At 39.8% G+C, this 18,975-nt stretch overlaps 1 protein-coding gene across 3 annotated transcripts in view; it reads right to left on the bottom strand.

Annotated features, from left to right (window-relative positions):
- RHOH (ras homolog family member H) overlaps window positions 1–17,666 on the bottom strand; it is a 43,208-nt gene extending 25,542 nt beyond the window's left edge. Inside the window, exons 1-2 of one of the 3 annotated variants that reach the window (XM_058546935.1) lie at window positions 11,375–11,637; window positions 8,162–8,221 (exon numbers count right to left, since the gene is read on the bottom strand). The gene's annotated coding sequence lies outside the window, so the exon portion shown is untranslated. Of the gene's footprint in view, window positions 1–8,161; window positions 8,222–11,374; window positions 11,638–17,398 lie in introns of those variants that run through there. The other 2 variants (XM_058546936.1, XM_058546934.1) reach the window with 2 other exon arrangements.
- Between the last annotated feature and the right edge of the window lie 1,309 nt (window positions 17,667–18,975).

Raw genomic sequence — 18,975 nt, 5'->3', positions numbered from 1 at the left:
TCATGTCAAAATCATTTTACTAGTTTCATTATTAACCTCACACCATAAATTGACTTTCTTTTTATATAAAGGTTTTTGGCCTTTTTTATTATAAAAATAGTATATGTTAATTATAGGAAATACAGGAAAAAATTAAAATCATTTTAAAATCTTATGTCTTATCATTTACTAGATGATAAATTTTAACATATTGGTTTATCTACCTTTATATTCTTAATTCATGTACAAAAATATATAATTTTTATACTTTTTAAACAAAAATAGATAGTTTTATACTCTGATTTTTTTCACTAGCCATTAAACATTCTTCAAAAAATATTTTAATGAATGTTTAATAAGTGAAGTATAATTTCTTTAATCATACATTTCTCTTGGACATTTTAGGTGGCTTTTAGGTTTCCCTATTATAAAAAAAAATCATCGTGTTGAAAAGCTTTGCTTTTATAATAAGACACCTCTTTTGTTTTCTTAGGAATAATTCTAAGAAGTGGTCAAAAGCTATGAAGATTTTAAGGCTTTATTCATTCATTCTGCCCAGTTACTTGGAATTTTTCTAAAAAGAGATCTTTCTAAAGCCATCTAAAATAATTCAAAATAGTAATTTAGAACAGAGCATATTAAGTGGTGAGAAAAAGGGATCATTCAACTCTTCTCCCTGACTGACTGTGATATTGTTTATAAATTGTACTTTGGCCAATACTTTATAGGAAAAAGAAAAATTGGATAATAATTTAAAAGTTCCTGATCAAAGTCTAAAAGACGGTGAAGGCAACTGAATTTTTGTTATTTATCCTGTATTTTACCCTAGTAATTAGTTTGTTAAAGATCTAGTATTTAAGAATTTTAAAGTACTCTCAAAACTAGCAAAGAAATGAAAAGTAATTATAATTGGTAGATAAAATAATGAGCTACGTACCTGTTGAGAAATAAAATCAGTTGTGACTAAATATATAAAGGAAGAAGCACTAACATTTGAACTCCAAATAGCGTGAATGAATGTAGGAAAAATTTAAAATTTTAGGATCATTTTCAGCCCTTTAAAGAAAGGACCAGTAAATTAGAGGCAGTTTGAAGATAATATAACTTCACAAGGTTGGCTAGTCACAGGTCAGGAAAAAAAGTGAACATGAACTTAGGCTGAAAATGCTGGCGATTTTTTTTTTCATGAGTACAATTGCACAATCTAGTTTTAAAACTGAAACCCACAAAAGCCTAGCCCCTAGTGGAAGAGGAACTTTTTCTTTTTCCTTCCATATGTGTGTGCTGGGTCTTTCCCGGATGACATGTCAAATGGGTAGCCCTTGGGGAAATCCAAAACTATTGGTTTGGGTTTTGAACTTTTGATCCAAGTTTTACATACAACTCCTCTGCCACCATGCAAAAATTGTCCATGTATTTTCACGGCTCTAGAATTTGATATAAACGTTGCCACAATCTACATTTTGAAATTGCTTTTCCTGAGATGTAGAGGATGAAAAGAAAGAAAAGATAGCTAGAGGACTCAGAAAAGTCCTTCATTAAATCAAGTGATCCTTTTAAGCATTAGCTGTATTTCTATTACATTAGGAAGCAATGTTTACTTTAAGCTTCTTTCTATAGATTTGGAGGGAAAGTACCAGAATGATAGCATTTTTAATACATAAAAACTTAAATGCTTATAAATAAAATGTATACATGTATATTTAAGTTAAAAGGCATATGCCACATTTGCTACAATGTACACGTATTATTATTTTTAAAGTCAAGATTATTACAGATATTTCTCTGATATTACCAGATAGTCTGTGTATAGGAATATACTGACAAAATTTAGCAGATGTAGGAAATTGTGGTCCTGTCAATATGTAAGTTTTCTCTTCCTGTTCCCCTCCTATTTCCTGTATATACGTCCAACATCTCCTTCTACTCCTTTATCACAACCAGAGGAAGAAAGAGAGACTATCAATATAAATTTCAGCAAGTTCTGCCCAAAGATATTGGAGCTTGACGAAAATCGAGTTTTAGCCACAAAAATAGACGCTGAAGGGGATTTCTAGACCTTTTAAGAGTTTTTGTAGTTGGTGGCAGTAGTTTTACATCATTTAAATCTGAATCCAAACATATGGCTTTCTTTTTCCTTGTTAGAAGGAATAATCACAGGCATTCTTACACTTCTCAATCATGGTTGAGATTGCTTTCAGCTCACAATTGGAACAGAGACAGAATTTTTTGGAGCAACTGAGAAAAAGGTTCGTGATGAGGTATATGTATGTAGATGTGCTGCAGAAGGTGACAGCTGGACAGCAGTGGGGAAAACAAAGGAAAAGTAGAGATCCTGTTCAAAAGAAAGGATCCTCTGAAAGACAGGAAAAGCACCAAGGAAGAGATGCATGCCAGTCAATTCCTTTCATCAGCAACTAGGTTGCCAAGTGTAGTCACGAAGCAAGGGAAGCAATCTCCAGGAGACAAGAGGGGTAGAGAGTTTGCTACTGCCCTTTGGCATACTTGAAATATTTCTGCTTTGTGGGCCGCAAGTGAAGATTCTATGACGCATTATAATTATTAAAATGCATTGAATGTATTAAAATACATTGAATACATTGAAAAATACATTGAATACTTTGAATTGAAGTTGGAAGCAGGCCTAGTCATGGATGCACAATAATTTAAATGGTTGTAGAAGTTGAGGTGCATCAATTACTTGAATATATTTGTTATAGATTTTCCTTTTCTATCTCAAAGAAAGATTTATAGTTCTTACACTATGCCAGACCAAGAGAAGCCTGATGCATATTTCACAATTTATTTAGCAGTTGCACATACTTTTTCTCTAGAGGGTTGAAGACGGGGTGCATTTCCATTCCCGATTCTGTATCTCCCCACTTTATGACCACGACATGATAACATGGTCTTATCACTTCCAACAGAGTTGGCTAATTTAAACAGATAGGTTTGGGGTAAATCTCCACACCCTGCCTGAGCCCCTATCACAGTCCAAGTGGAAAAGAGATTAACAAAGGCATGAGCTTTCAGCCAAAAACACCCAGGTCCCCAAACTGCAAGCCAGATAACCGCTAGTGGAAGACAGCCAAGTGGGCTTCCGTGATCTAAAGGCTACACAAGAAAAGGACTGTTTCCAAAGCCATCAGGGCCCAAACAGATGTTCAGCTTCAGATAGGAAAAATTACATTTTACACTCAGAAGAAAGCACCTTACACACTGGCTAATGCCTTTTGCCTCTAAAAGCAGCCTGGCTAGGTATCCAGTACTTGCTGAGGGGTGTCAGCTGGCCCCACACCACTACTAGACTCGGGGGTTGGCCAGACCAGTACTTTCAACCTGCCTGCATTTCTTGTGCCATCCAAGGTACCACATGACAGTAAATAAGACATGACAGCAAATAAAGCAGAATTTTGAGAGACTCCTTTCCCACATGAGAACTCACCCTGGCTTCACATAAGAGAATTCAGAATCAAGGAATTAGAATGAGTCATATATACTCTGAAAAGAACGAACTCTAGCCCCACGTGTTTACTCAGCTTAAGGATCCAGTGCTATAAAACCACACACACATCTGCCATCTTGTCCTAATTTTAGCCATCAACTGGAGAGTCAGCATTTCTCTTTAGCAGCTGAAGTCGACATCAGCAATAACCAGAACTTTCTCAACCTCTGCAAGGCCCCACTGCTGTATTGACAGCCTCTGAGGCAGAATTCTTAACCTGAGGTCTCTGGACTACTGGGAGTCCATGGATGGGTTTAAGAGGGTCCCTAAATTCCCTAAAATTGTATGGCAAATGTGCATGTTCCTGTATATGTTCTTTTATCTCAAGAAGGTCTTTGGTTCTCATCAGATTCTCAAAGGAATTTGTAAGCAAAAAAGTGATTAGGAAACCCTGCTGTAAAGTGTAAGCCAATCAGTCCACGAAAAACCCTGTTAAGTGGGGAACAGGACAGTCAGCAGGTGCTTATGGAAGAGGTCTGACTTCAGGTGTCAGACCCTTACACATCCAACAGACCCTGCGTTGTGCCTCCAGTGCTAAGAAGGGTTGTTGATTGGCCCTTGATTTATCATGCATGTCCCAAGAGACTAGTGATCCTGATGACAGGGAATGTGAAAACTTTTTCCAAGGTAAAGAATCATCCTCAGTGTAAAGTTGGAAGAACCCAGGATATTTTTTTTGGTTTTTTTGTTTGTTTGTTTTGTTTTTTTGTGAGGAGATCAGCCCTGTGCTAACATCTGCCAATCCTCTTCTTTTTTTTTTTTTTTTTTTTTTGCTGAGGAAGACCGGCCCTAGGCTAACATCCATGCCCATCTTCCTCCACTTTATATGGGACGCCGCCACAGCATGGCTTGCCAAGCAGTGCATTGGTGTGTGCCTGGGATCCGAACCGGCAAACCCCGGGCCCCCGCAGCGGAGCGGGCGCACTTAACCGCTTGTGCCACCGGGCCAGCCCCAGAACCCAGGATATTAAAGGCTATTTGAGAGCTTATTACAATCACTAAAGTTCTTCTAAAGCCAGGTGAAGAAGATAATTTCATACCATGGCTGCTGTTACAGTGATGTCATTTACTTTCGATATGCTTCTTTTGTGATACATTGTTCTTACGGCATATGTCTAATTGTTATTGCTATTTTGAGTGCTAAAAAGTACTATATTTCATCAAAAATTAGACTTTCCTTCTTTAAAGTAATCTTACCATACACTAAGGCCCAAAATGTTTCCTGGACATAGCATCACATATTTTACTCACGTTTATTCTTAATTACCACCTCCCAATGGTTTGAAATAGAATGTTTGTGGTTCCTAGACTCTCCCCATGACCACTTCTCTCTGTGCTACTCCCTTGTAGTTCCCTTGTTCACGGTGCTTTCAGTTGGCCCAAGTGCCTGACAAAAGTTTTTTAACTGTGGAAGGAAATTTGGTGGTACAAACTATGTTCCTTTAAGGATCGTAAGTACAGCCTCATGTTTTTAGTTTGTTTCTATAGATACAATAGAATAATTTGTCCCTTCTGGGATTTCTCTGCTGTCACATCCCTTTTACATCATAAGCCCTTAGATCCCAAGCTTCAAGGTAACAGCCTCACCCCCAACGCACGCGCGCGCACACACACACACACACACACACACACACACACACACACACACACAGACATTCCCTGGGCCAGCCCAAACTATTACCTTTAATCCATTAGCGTTTCTCCAAATGTGATCTGCAGACCATTTGTATCAGAATCTTTATGGGGTGGGAGGACTTGTTATTCCTGCCAACCCCCAGACCAACTGGATCAGAATCCATGGAGGTAGAACCTAGGAAGCTGCATTTGTTACCATGTCCTCCATCTGTCCAGGTAACTCTTAAAGGCACTAAAATTCAAGAACTCATGATTTAGAAGAACCGTTTTCTCTCTGGTTTGAGCCCTATTGTTTTCCGATATAAATGGAACTATTTTCACATCCATCTTGCTCATCTCTGAGATCAGCATCTCCCTGTCTCTTCCTAAGACATATTCTTTCTTCTCTCTGGCCTTTGCCAGTAGCTTTTCTCCGGGCTATTTCTCAGCTTCCGCAGTCTACCTACATTAGCAAGGCCTCTGTACCCAGCCAGCCTCTTCTGCCTCCTCCCTGAGCTGCCCTAAAGAAATCCCCTTAGCATCCACCAGTCCAGACTGCCTGGATCCCAACTCCCTTTGCAATACTCTGCCCAGGGATTCACAGTACACATCTGCATGTCAAAGGCAAACCTCATCTGGTCCACAAAACTCCTCATAACCTTCCCCTTAAATATTAAAACTACTTAAGATCACTTACTTACAGGCTTTCTCCACATTTTTTAAATGCACATGCACCACTAGTACAATAAATGAAGTCAGAACAAAATCCTACTCTTTCACCATTCTATCACACCAAATGCTTTCATTTTTCTTATGCTGACATTTAATCTTCATTCATAACAAAATCTGAATACAAGTGAAATTTTTAATCCTGTTTTTGTAATTTAACATCATATCAAATGTATTTTCATAACTACTATAACCATTACCATTAGACTACAAAATGTTCCTGCATATTTAGGTTATTTTCAGATTTTGCTGTTCTAAATAATACAGTGAATGTGTTCATGCATGTTATTTTTTCCTTCTTTGTACTGTTTATTTAGAATAAATTACCAAGGATAGAACTAATGGATCAAAGTGTGAGAGTATTTTAATGGCTCTTAATACAGATTGCCAAGTTGCCATATTTGTATTTTACACAGTTCCTAGGTGGTATGCTGGTAACTGTTTAACAGGCTCTCCTCAAAAGAACACGTGAGGAGCCTGATTTATAGTATTTGCCAATTTCCATGGTGTAAATACTCCCACTATGGCCAGTTTCAAGCTACAAACATGACATCACTGAAAGCAGAGTTAGAAAGAGATGTTCAGTAGCACACCATTATATAATATTTCTATCATACAGATAAATTGAAATAAATAACTTCAAGAGCATAGGTAATAGTAAAATGTAGTAAATAATTAGGAGGTAAGGTTTGCAAATATCTTCTCCCAATTGTTAGGCTGTCTTTTCGTTTTGTTGATGGTTTCCTTTGCTGTGCAGAAGCTTTTTAGTTTGATGTAGTTCCATTTGTTTATTTTTTCTATTGTTTCTCTTGCCCGGTCAGACGTGGTGTTTGAAAAGATTTTGCTAAGCCCATCAAGGGACGAATGGATAAAGAAGATGTGGTATATATACACAATGGAATACTACTCAGCCATAAGAAACGATGAAATCCAGCCATTTGTGACAACATGGATGGACATTGAGGGTATAATGCAAAGTGAAATAAGTCAGAGGGAGAAGGTCAAATACCGTATGATTTCCTTCATTAAGTAGTAGATAATAACAACAATAAACAAACACATAGGGACAGAGATTGGATTGGTGGTTACCAGAGGGGAAGGGGGGAGGGAGGAGGGTGAAAGGGATAATTTGGTACATGTGTGTGGTGATGGGTTGTAATTAGTATTTTGGTGGTGAACATGATGTAATCTATGCAGAAATAGAAGTACAATGATGTACACCTGAAATTTTTACAATGTTATAAACCAATGTTACTGCAATAAACAAAAAATTAAAAAATAAATAAATAAATAAATAAATAATAAAAATTAGGAGGTAATGAATTTTGAGTATTTATCATCTCTATTTTTAATATAACATTTAACTGTGAGTTATACAATTTAATTTTCAATGGTGGTTGTGTTTAATGAGTGGCTTGCAAAATTTCTGGAAATATTACAGGCAGCTCTTGCAAGCAGATACAGGCAGGCTCCCACACACCACTGCAAATATCTCACTTGATATTTTATAAGGGCATGTCTTTTTTCTTTTTGTTTTCATTGAAGCCATTGAAAATTCACCTCATTCCCATCTGTGCCACAAACAATAACCATGCTTTTAGGTTAGCAGGTTATGCAAATGTGTAATGAATAAAACATTATATAAGAAAAAAAAGATAGAGCAGGAGCTCTATCTGGGTCAATTAATTCTGCCCACCCTCCCCCAACTTGGACAATACTCTCTTCATGCATTCATTTTACTAGTGTTTTTCCATAGGGTCACCTATAAAAACTACTCAATCAATCATATACTCAAACAATGACCAAATGGATGACTATACACAATTCTCATGGCAAATGTGATAAGAACCATATTTCATCTTACTTAACCACTCTCTTCCTTGGTTTTCTTTTCTACGAAATGCGGAAGAGGTCACTGCTGACTTCAATTTTACAAGAAATTAAGTGTAGAGATAAGAAGGCTCCATCTTATGTTCTAAGAAGCAATTGAGCATTCCGTAATGCTTTGCAACTGCCCTCCAAAAGTAATTCACTAGTATTTCGTTTTACTGGAAAAGAGAAATAGGAGAGTGAATTGGTGCTTTCTCCCTTGAAAGAAAATTCCCTTCTTTGGGCTTTCCCTGAGTAATAATGAATAGCCTCTACATGTATATAGCATTTTAGAATTTTTAAAGTGACACCCTACATTTGCACATTAAAATGTAAATATAGTTGACAAAAATTCCCAGGAATTCTCCTAAGAAATAAATTCAAAACAAAATACTTTTGTATAAAGATATTAATCACGATAGAGAGAAGATCATTTTGCCTCATTTCAGCACTTACTCAACTTACCATCTCAGTGCTTGGGGTCTTGGTAGGAGAGTTCTGGCTTAACAGCTCCCAAATGCTCACCTGTAGAATAATTGCCTCCAAGTCACTTGGGGGAAAAGGGTTTGCTTTTGTTATCACACAGATTCCTGGAGCTCACTCTAGGGCTGGGGTGCGATACGTGAGAATCGCTATTTTTGAAAAGCTCCCCTAGTGGTTTTGATGTCCAGCCAGCTTTAGGAACTACATTTCCAGGCCAGAAACAGATAAAACAAATCATCTGTGAACCATGGCCCACATCCGGGGAACAGTATGACAACTTCTTATGCAAGGCATCAAGAAGTTACTCAGGGCCTTCAAGCAGCTGCTAGAGTCAATGACTAAAGAGCAACAGAGGAGGATCCTTTGTTTCTGGCACTCTCCCACCTCCCTCTATTCACCCTTTCCATCTCTGACACCTCTCCTTGCTCTCACTGCCCACCCCAGCACCCAACACTGTCATGCTGCCTTCCAGCATGCTCCCCTTTGGCACCCCATCCTGATTTGTGTCTCCCTCTTTCCATACACAAAGCCCTAAAATTTCCTCCCTTATGATATTAGTGGGGCTCTAGAAAGAAAAACAATATTACTACTTGAAAAAAGTAATCTGCACATATGATTGAAAATCCCCTGCATAATGAACATACTGTCTGTATTTGCATTTTTTAAAGGGGGCTTACTAAACCAAAAGAATCTCTAATCTGGAAAGTGGAATGGGACAGCAGGATGTTTTTTAATCTTGGCTTTCACCCAGACCCAAGCATCCAGAACCCAAATAAGCACTTTGAGCACTCATTGTCAAAATGGTTCCAACTCCTGAATAGAAATGGATTTTTTAGCTGTGCATTGCTAGCACTAAAATTAAAATAGATCATAAAATTAAATAACTTAATTTATGCTGGCCAAGAAAGAAGAGTTATCCTCTCACCTCTAATTCCAAGCACTCTATAATTCCACCCAAAGCATTCAGAGAGCATCAGCCACAGAAGGCCACAAATAACAAAGCAGTTACTCTGAGAGATGTCATAAGCCTGAGAACCTGATTTGGAAATGCTTTAAAAATCAGTTGCTAAGCTTGTTTTCCTTTTTTCATATGTATTATCACTATAAAACATCCAACCCTGTGCCTAGTCCATACTTGGTGCTCAAAAAATATTAATTCCCAGCCTCTACCTGTCACCTCCACTTTCCTTTGAAAGGAATATTGGCATTAAAAAAGTTACTTGACAGATATCTTGTTCCCAAACGAGGGACCATACCATCTTCATTCTAGTGTCCCCAGCCTTAATAAGATTCATAATAGCTATATTTATTGAGAGTTTATTTTATGCCAGGCACTAGGCTAAATGCTTTACATATTTTTATCTCATTTTATCCCTAAACCACCCTCTGAAGTAGGTATTTTCAGTGATTTTTAGACCTACTTTACAGATTATTTTTTTAAAATCTGAGGATTGAAGAAGTAATGTGTCTGAGGTTCCCACAGCTCAGAAGTGATAGCACCAGGATTCAACACAAGGCAATCTGGCTCCAAAGTCTGGATTCTTATTCACCGTACTGTATTTTTGTTATTATATGGATGCAGATATATCACGATCCAGAAAAGAAAGTGCTCCGGATCATTAGGAAAAGAGCAGCAGCAAATCCCTAACTTCTCATTTAGACACGCAAAGGAAGTAAGACATATTTCATGGAATTTTTGGACAGGTTTTAAAGAATGGAGACTTGCTTGTAATTGGTCAACCAACTAGTCCTCCCAAGAGGAAGGTCACTTTAATTACCAGCTGGTTGAAGGGTCTCCTTAAAATGTAGTAACCAGAAATGGAGGTCTTAACAGGTACCCCCAGCCACACAAACCTTTCTCTGCATAAATGGTGTACTAAGCGAAGACAGTAGAGGACAAGTAGAGGGTCACAGACGTGGAGGTAAAGTAGCCCAAGGATGAAGAGGCAAGGGTCTCCAGGCCCCTTCTCACATGGAATTCTGTTATAGCTGTGAAAGCTGAGAAAGAGGAGCCTAAGGGCAGAAGAAGACATGAAAACTACTGAATGGAGTCTGTTCTCCTCAGCTGCCTCTCAAGGTCCTCTATAACCTGTCTACACCCTAATCTTCCTAGCTTATTTCCTGCCAACGTGTAAAACAAACTTTCTTCTTTTCTCCCCAACTGGGCTGGTCACCTCCCAGTCAGTCTCACCTTTGTGCCTTTGCCCACACAGTCATCTCAGAGTAAAATAACCTTTCCCTTCTCTATCTACTCAAATCTGATATCTTTCCAAGGCCCACATCTTCTAGGCTACTCCGGCTTACCCTCAAGTCCCCTTCTTGGAATTCCTGTAACTCTTACAGCCTATGCCACTACATTCATCACTTAATTCCCATTTTGCATTGCTTCATAAATTTTAGTTCTTACCACAATTACTAGATTATAAGGTCCCTCAAAGTAGAGAATTCTTTGTATTTCTCTTATATCCTCCACAGCACCAGCTTAGAACCAATTAAGTTATCCTGACTACTGGTTGCTTGCTTGAATATTTCAATGGCAGCTTTAATTTAGTAAAGAACATAAAACCAGTGATTTCCCAAACTTTATTTAGGTACAACCCAGGCTACTGATTGGTAACTCACGGCATGTCTCCAAATCAAACCACCACAAATACTAAATTTAATTTATCGTAAATATATATACTTATACATAATATACCACTTTTAGAAAGAGGACTTAAGCATTGGCAATAGGTGAAACAAATAAGCTGGGAATTCTGACCTGAATCTATATCATTTGGATTTTGGTTTTGTTTCTTTTCTGAATTAGAAAATTTTAAAGCTCATATTTGCACATCTCAGAGGATCTTTAGATTTTCTTCATCAAATATAGGGTGATATTTATAAACTACCCAAACATTTGAGCTCAGTCATAGTCAATCACAAGCATATGAATTCTCTAGGAAAATACCTGGCAAACCAAAAAGCCAACTATTATAATTTTTACTGTTTCAAAAACTATATGCGTCTTGTTAGGACGGGGCGGGGGGGTAGTTAGATATCAGAACAACTCCCCTTTCCCCCATAACATGGTTTCATACTTCACACAGGTAGAACAGGGTAATTACTATGTTTAGCCTAGAGTAAAAGCTAAATAAAATTAGAAAGATTTCTTTTGACATTGAAGAAATATTTTTAAAGAAGCAAAAGTCTTACCTGTTGTAGAATGCCAAAGAAATTTCTTGACACCAAAATGACTGACTCCGGAAGTCAAATTTGTTCAGTGCAGGTAAGTAAAAACAAAAGCAGCCCAAGCCCTTTCACTACTGTGATTTCCTTCTAAAGTCAACCTTTCCTTCTTCCGCAAGAATATAACTGCTCACCTTGGAAGAACTAAAAATGTAAGAACCAGGCTGGTAGAGAATTCAACCCAAGATGGTCGGGTTGAGTGTGCGTGGTGACTGGGGCAGCAGGAACAATCCAAATGTGACAAAAGAGGTTAGCAAGTTCCTGTGCAGAAGTCAATTTCCTGTAGCTGGTTCTCCGAAGAAGGGGTTTCATTTGTGTGGGTTTAGTGATGTGTATGTGTGTGCACGTGCGTTTCTCTCCATGATAATATGAAAACTTCCCCAGATAAAAGGCAGAATAAGGCCTTTGCTACATGGCTGGATTTGTGTTTAATTTATCAATCCCCCAGGACCATTTCCCTCTCCGCCACTCCCCCATTTCCCACCAGCAAATCACCTACATAAAACCGAGGACAGGAAGAGTTAAAAACCAAGATGATTCCTTAAGGAAGTGAAATAAACAAAAAAGAAAAAAAGTCTACCCCACTGACGGGTCTTGGTTAATTTAAGCTTAGGAAAAAGCACCTTAGAATTTACGTGTCGGCTTGGTGAGCATGCTAACCATGGAGGGAAAATGGTAGGTGGGTGGTTTGCTTTGCTTCGCTTTATTAATAACTACCAAATAATAATTCAGAAAGAACAGACTCAGCCATAGCGGGAATTCAAACAGCCTGGCCATGCAGTCACCCTCTTATGAACCGGCACCTGTGTTGTGAGGTTCGTGACTATGAGTTGTTTTCAGACTCCTCAGAGTTTCATTATTTGCCTCCAAACACAAATTTACTTGTTTTGTCGTTCGGCGCAATCCAGGTGTAGAGGCCATATTTAGATTATGGCTGAGTTGCCTAAACCAACAAATTTAACTTTCATGATGTGGTCACAATCCCCCCACACCTCAAATCCCTGAATAATCGTAAATGCTACTGCCCAGAGTGAAATCTTGGTCAAACTGCCTACGTGCCATAGAGATAAAGTCAATTCCATTCAACAAACATTTATAAAGCTCCTACTATGTGTAAGATCCAGTGCTGTGTGCCGGGGGGGCAGAGGGGGGCACAAAGATGAACGAGATGGAATCTCTCACTCATAATGGTCAAAATCAAGTGAAGGAGAAAGACACAGACATAAAGGAGATTCTGTGAGTCAGGATCTATTTACAAATCCCACACGAAAAATCCTGGGACACCAGAGTCAGGTAAAAGGAAAGTGTGTGTAACCATTTTGCCAGTTAAAATAGTCGTTGAACGTTGACAAGGATTCTCTCATATTATTCCTTGGCTGGCTTCCAGGAGGCCCCACAGACCAGTATGCATCATTTGAGAGCCATCTTCATCATTGCCTACTCAGAATCCTGTTATGTGCCTGAGACTGGGCACTGAAGAAAAGCACAAAGACCAAGACAGACATATTCCCTGTCCTCGCAGCACCTACATCCTAGTGAGGGGAAGACAAACAGAAGCATTCAAATAAATGCAATAATTACAAATTGTAGTAACTATTACAAAAGAATCAGAGAAGAAGCTGAGCTAGAGAGCAAGACAATATCTACGTCCCAGAAGTGGTGAAGGAGGGCCTCTTTGAACAGCTGACATTTAAGCTGAGATCTAAAACCGGGACTCTCAGCCCTGGCTGAAAATGAGAATCGTCTGAGAAACTTTTAAAAAATACCAGTACCTAGGCCCCAATCCCAGAGATTCTGATTTAACTTGTCTGGGTTGGGACCTGGGCATCAATATAAACTCCCCGGATCATTCTAATGTGCCACTACTGCTCCAATGACAAGGAGCCTGGGGAGAGTAGGAGGAAGGACATTCCATGCAGAGGCAGTAGCATATGCAAAGTCCCTGAAATGGGAAAGAGCTTGGCATGTTCAAGGGAGTGAAAGAGGATTAATACATCTGGTGTGTAGTGATGCCAGGAAGAAACAGTGCAAGATGAGCATTCTCAGAGATGGACACACATTTACTAAGCCCTTAAGAGACTCTTACATGAACCTAACAGTCACTTTATTAAAGTGCAGTAAGAACTTAATCTGTCAGGTGAGATCCTTGAGCCCTCTGATGAACAAATTATCTCCTTCGAGAAAATTCTCTGTGGAAAGCCTGATCACCATCATGATATTGTTAGGTAAGCAGAACATATGGCTGGTGGATACTTTGTTTATTTACCTCTGGTTTTGTTCATCGAAAGATTTAGGGCAGCTTATAATGATACATACACCTTAGCAAGATAAAACCAATTAAAAACAGGAAATGAAAAGATGAGGCCCAGAGAAATGAAGACAAAAATTAAGCTAAAACCAGGACGGAGGTTGACAAAGAAAATGTATCCCAAGTGGTTTTAAGCTTTTAAGCAACTAGTATGAAGCAACAAACACCACCACATAGAACATTGAATGCCCGCTGAATAAAATGAGTGTATTGCTCAGGATGGTGAGGTCTTCCTGGCTTCTTGGTGCTGAGACTAAAGAGAAACTTGGCATCCAGATTCTCACAGAGACGACATCATGACTGAAGTGAAACACCATCCTTAGACTAAACCCAGCCAGCGGCAAGTTTTGTAAGGTGGTTCATTACATTTTTCCTCAATGTAGGCTAATTTCATCTCACCAAAGAGTTGGCTAAAAGCAACCCCAGGGTACACGTAAAGGAGGGTGTGCTGGGGGATTAATACATTGTGTACTGTTCTAGGACGCGGCTTTGATGCGCCAATTTAATGCAGAGATGAAGATCGGCTTCAGACACGCTTCAGAAAATTCAGGATAAAAGAGTTTTCTCATCTGAGGTTCTAAAAGATTTGGGGCGGCGAAGAGTTCAAAATTGGTTGTACTTCCAGCAAGAGATCCAGTGGTTTTCTCAGCGTCTCAGTGTCCCTTTGAGAGAGCAGAGGATCGGGCAAGGACAGCTGCCTGCATGGAAGCCGCCCTCCACCTCCAGGAGAAGGTGAGACGAGACTGCCTGTTAGGAAACAAAGCAAGAGGCGCCACAGCATGGTTTATAAGTTCAGGGCCTCAGGCCTTGTACATTTTCTCCACAAAAGGGCATACGTGCTCCAGGGTCAGGATAGATGAGGCAGGTCCTCAGGCCCAAGTACTCCCACTCAGTCGTGGATGGTGTTGGGAACGGCATCACCATGTCTGGCTGCAAGATTGGCTGACCACCCTTCCTCTTCTGATGGACTTGCTCTCTGTGTCTATAATTGTAGTTTTAGACCTTCTCATATAGTCAGGCTTTGTGCTTCCTCCTGCTCCTGACAGTGAGAAACAGTCTTTCCTCTTGCCTCTTATACACCTCTAATCTTCACATGTAGTCTAATCTCAGAGGAGATTTTCTTGGGGTGGGTGAGGGGAGTTTGGGGACAGCTATGAACTTTCTTCCTTTCCTGGAAATCTCTCTTTTTGTTTCTCTCTCTCTCTCTCTCTTTCTCTCTCTCCTCCTCCCACCCCTACCCCGCACTTCATTCTCTTAACAGATAGGGGTAGTGGTGACGGGAGGAAGCAAATGACTGAAAAAACATGCACACAGGGGCCGGCCCAGTGGCCTAGTGGTTAAATTCAGCATGCTCTGCTTTGGGGGCCCAGGTTCAGTTTCTGGACGCAGACCTACACTGGTCAACGGCGGCCATGCTGTGGCGGCGACCCACATACAAAATAGAGGAAGATTGGCACAGATGTTAGCTCAGGGCGAATCTTCCTCAAGCAAAAAGAGGAAGATTGGCAACAGATGTTGGCTCAGGGCTAATCTTCCTCAGCAAAAAAAACAACAACAAAAAAAACATGCACATACAGACACACCCAAACCTCTCAGTATGTCAGTTCTGATGATATACACATATATATATACATATATACACATACATATAGTCCAGTCTTGGGACAAAAGTGGAGAAAAACCCCAGGGAATTCAGAGTGGCAGGAAGGAAAGAAACTATGGGTATGGAGTTCCTAGCAGGAAACAGACCCTTGTTATAAGCCATATTCCGGGAAGCCTTCCTTGAGGACCACCCGCCCCCACTGCAAGCCAGGTTTGGTGCCCTTTCATGAGCTCCCACAGCACCCTATGTTCACACTGCTGGAGCCCTCACCAAACAGTCCTGTAGTGCCCTGTAATGTCCAGGTCAGAGGCCCTCGAGGCCCAGGGCCTGGCCTTGCTCACTGACGTATATCAGGCACTGCATAGTCAGTCACTCAAGAACCGTTTGCTGAATGATACCTTGATTCTCTCGTCTAATCCTCACAATAGCCCTATGGGGTAAACATTTTTAAATATATTTTCCAGACAAGGAAACCTCAGCTGGTTAAATGATTTGCATGAAACTCCATGGCCTCTGAAAAGCAGAACAAAGATTCACCCCATCCGTGTGCCCCGGCTCTTCACACCACCGCTGTCCCAACCAAGAGAGCTGGGCCGCAGAAGGGAGGGAGAGGCAGGCCAAGCCCCGAGTGCACAGGTCCATTTGCTGTCTCCTGAGCGCCCCTCCTCTGAGATTTCCAGGCAAACACAATGCACTAAAGGTTAAGATAGCTTTCCCCCAAAACACCTTCATTTGAAACGTCCTCTGATGTGGCAGAAGAACAGCTTATTTTCTCTTTAACCGTCTCCTAAGAACAACACCTCTTTTATTGAGGATTTTTAAATAATATGACAACTGTCAGCGTACCTTGAACTTATGCTTAAGTGGTATTCTTGCTCATTGCAAAGGTGCTCTGCCATTTATACCAGAGAGAACCCTTAATGACAATGGCAATTGTAATGAACAGTAAATCTTGGAAACTTTGCCATATCAATCATTTACTAAATTATTACTACCCTGGGTAGTAAGATGCCTTCCCTATTCTTACTATTAGCTTATTAACTGAAATGATATGGATTTAGTGGGTAGCTTTTAATGTTTATACAGACCCTCATTTGTGACATGCCACCTAATAAAATAAAATATGCCCGTGGGTTCTGAAGATGGGAAATATGTACTAAAGCCTTGTAGGAATGCTTTGAGTTTCAAACCCAGGGCATTAGTCACACTGTAATTATTCTTACTCAGCTCCCCACTGAGTGATAAATAACTGTATTAAACCAAAAACATGCATTCCTTCTGATTGAGAGATTTCATGATGGGGATTGTAAAACGTTTGCTCTTTGCAAGAGAAAGAGCTTAATTCTGATGTATCACTTCCAGTGTAAAAATACATTCATATAAAATGCCCTTTAAAATTCTAAATATTAAAATATCTTAGAAATGCCACAGGCTAGAAATCACATGAATTATTTCCTCCTTATGCATTTTAATTCATTATAAACAACAGCTTCCCTAGCCGGATAAGAATATCATTTCAATCATCTAGCTTCCTTCTTATAGCCATAACCATAAAAACATCATTTCCCCTGCTGTTATTCTCATCATCTATTTTCTCTTTAACTGTTTTAATGTAACGTAACATATTGCTTTTTGTTTCAGTGAATATTAGGTTCTCAGGATTCTCAACTGCCATTTTTATCCTGGTCTGTTTGCCCTGTATAACTGTGTTTATCTAGCAAACATTTACATCCTGGTTCTTTTTATTGCAGAGCCATAATTCATAACAATGCAGGGTCTTGTTCAGAAGATGATAGCATCCAAAGTAATCATTCAAGCTGTGGCTCTAAAGTTATGGTACAACTTTTTTTTTAACTGTCAGAGCAGAGCTGATGTAGTCAAATGACCATTACCCTTCAAAGTAGCCCCTTAGTAGCTGATGCACTTTTCCAACAGTGCAGACATTAGTCAAAGCACTCTTAGAACCTTTTTACAATACCCTTCAGAGACAGTTTAATAAACTACAAAAGAAAACCAGTATCACCGCGTTCTATTCGCAACTTGTTTTCGACTCAAAATATAACCTGGCTTGGTCACCCACCTTATTCACCGGATGCAGCTCCAAAGGGCTGTCTCCCAAAAATAAATCCACCCGAAAAGGACAAAGATTTGCTATCAATGAAGAAATTTAAAAGAACGTGCCTCGGGCTCTGAGAGCAAATCCAGAAGGGGAGTTTGAAACACAATGTAGGAGCAGCAACTTTGGGTCAAATGCACAAACTCTCGGGGGACTCCTGCAAAGCGCACAGCATTCACTCCGATGTAGAAATTCTGGTTTCTTTAAAAAAAATGAAGAAGAAGACCATCACTGCTTCTTCTCGCATTCATATCTTACCCGTTGTCCTGATAGGGATCTTCGGTTTGGGCACAAACATCACAGGGTAACTGCAACTCAGCACACCTGCTGAGAGCGGGGGTTGCAAACGTTTCAGTTATAAGGCAGAGCCCAGTGAGTGCTAACTTGCCATCTTTTCAGAATGACAGATCTCCCGCACAGTTCTGGAGGGAGCAGGTTGAAGCTTGTGCCCAAAGGCAAACTGAAATTTGGGGGGAAGTATATATTTGGATTCAGACAAAGCAAGATTCAATTCCCAGCTCTACTTATTAGCAAGGATGAGGCCCTGATCTTCCCATCTGGAAAATAGGTATAATAATATCTAACTTGGAAGGGTTTTGTACAAAAGCTGTATAGTCCTTGGAATATAGTAGGCACTCAATACATGGTGGCTGTTATTAACCACTCCTGTTTTGGACTTTTGCCTTCTGGAGGTTTTCCCCTCCATTCTTGCCCCCTCTTTAAATAATAACTGTTGAATCTCAGAATTAGAGAAGCTTTGCCAGTACCCAAATTCTGGTTGAATAGTCATACAAGCTTACGCATCATGCATAGGATTCTAACAGCATGTGTTTTTGTCTCAACAGTTTAAAAGGGTCTAGAAACTTTTAAATCAAGTTGTTAATGGTACTTTAGTCCTTATGCATAATCTGGACAATCACAGAATCTTCAGAAATGCCTTCTGAAGTCACCTGCTCACCACACTACAAACACCTTAAGACAGATGAGAATTTATCCTTTTCTTTCCCATTAAACAAATACTTATTGAACACTTGCTATAACATTTATTGAGCACTGTGCTAGGCGCTAGGGAGACAGCGGTGAGCAATAACAACCACAAAAATAAAGTAGCCTGCTCTCGTGAGTTTACATCTACTGGAGAGATAAGCAATGAACATGATCATTTAGTGACATAGTGGTTCCAGTGCACTAATTACGGAAAAGGAAAATAAAGCCGGGAAGAGGGATAGGAAGCATGAGTGGAGTGCATTTTTAAGTAGGGTGGTTAGGAAAGTCCTTGGTGAGAAGATGAGGGAGGAAGGTGTTTTTTTAAAGCATCCAAGAGCCATTTTAATGTTTAATGATCCTTAACATCCGCATACATCCCTAGGTTTAATGATCATTTGTCTTCTCCTCACTGGTGGGAGGCCTGCTTCCTCTTCTGCCAGTACCTGGGAGAGAGAGGAGCTGACCACCTAGCTCTATGTGGCAGGAAGGGGATCTTGGGCATGCTCACCTCTCAGCCCCAGCCCTGTACTTAACTGCTCACTCCACCTTTCTGG

The sequence above is a fragment of the Diceros bicornis genome, chromosome 8 (assembly GCF_020826845.1).
Source record: "Diceros bicornis minor isolate mBicDic1 chromosome 8, mDicBic1.mat.cur, whole genome shotgun sequence".
In the NCBI taxonomy this organism is placed as follows: Eukaryota; Metazoa; Chordata; class Mammalia; order Perissodactyla; family Rhinocerotidae; genus Diceros; species Diceros bicornis.
Note: the sequence above shows the minus strand (reverse complement) of the source record. Positions and strands in the feature narration are given on the sequence as shown.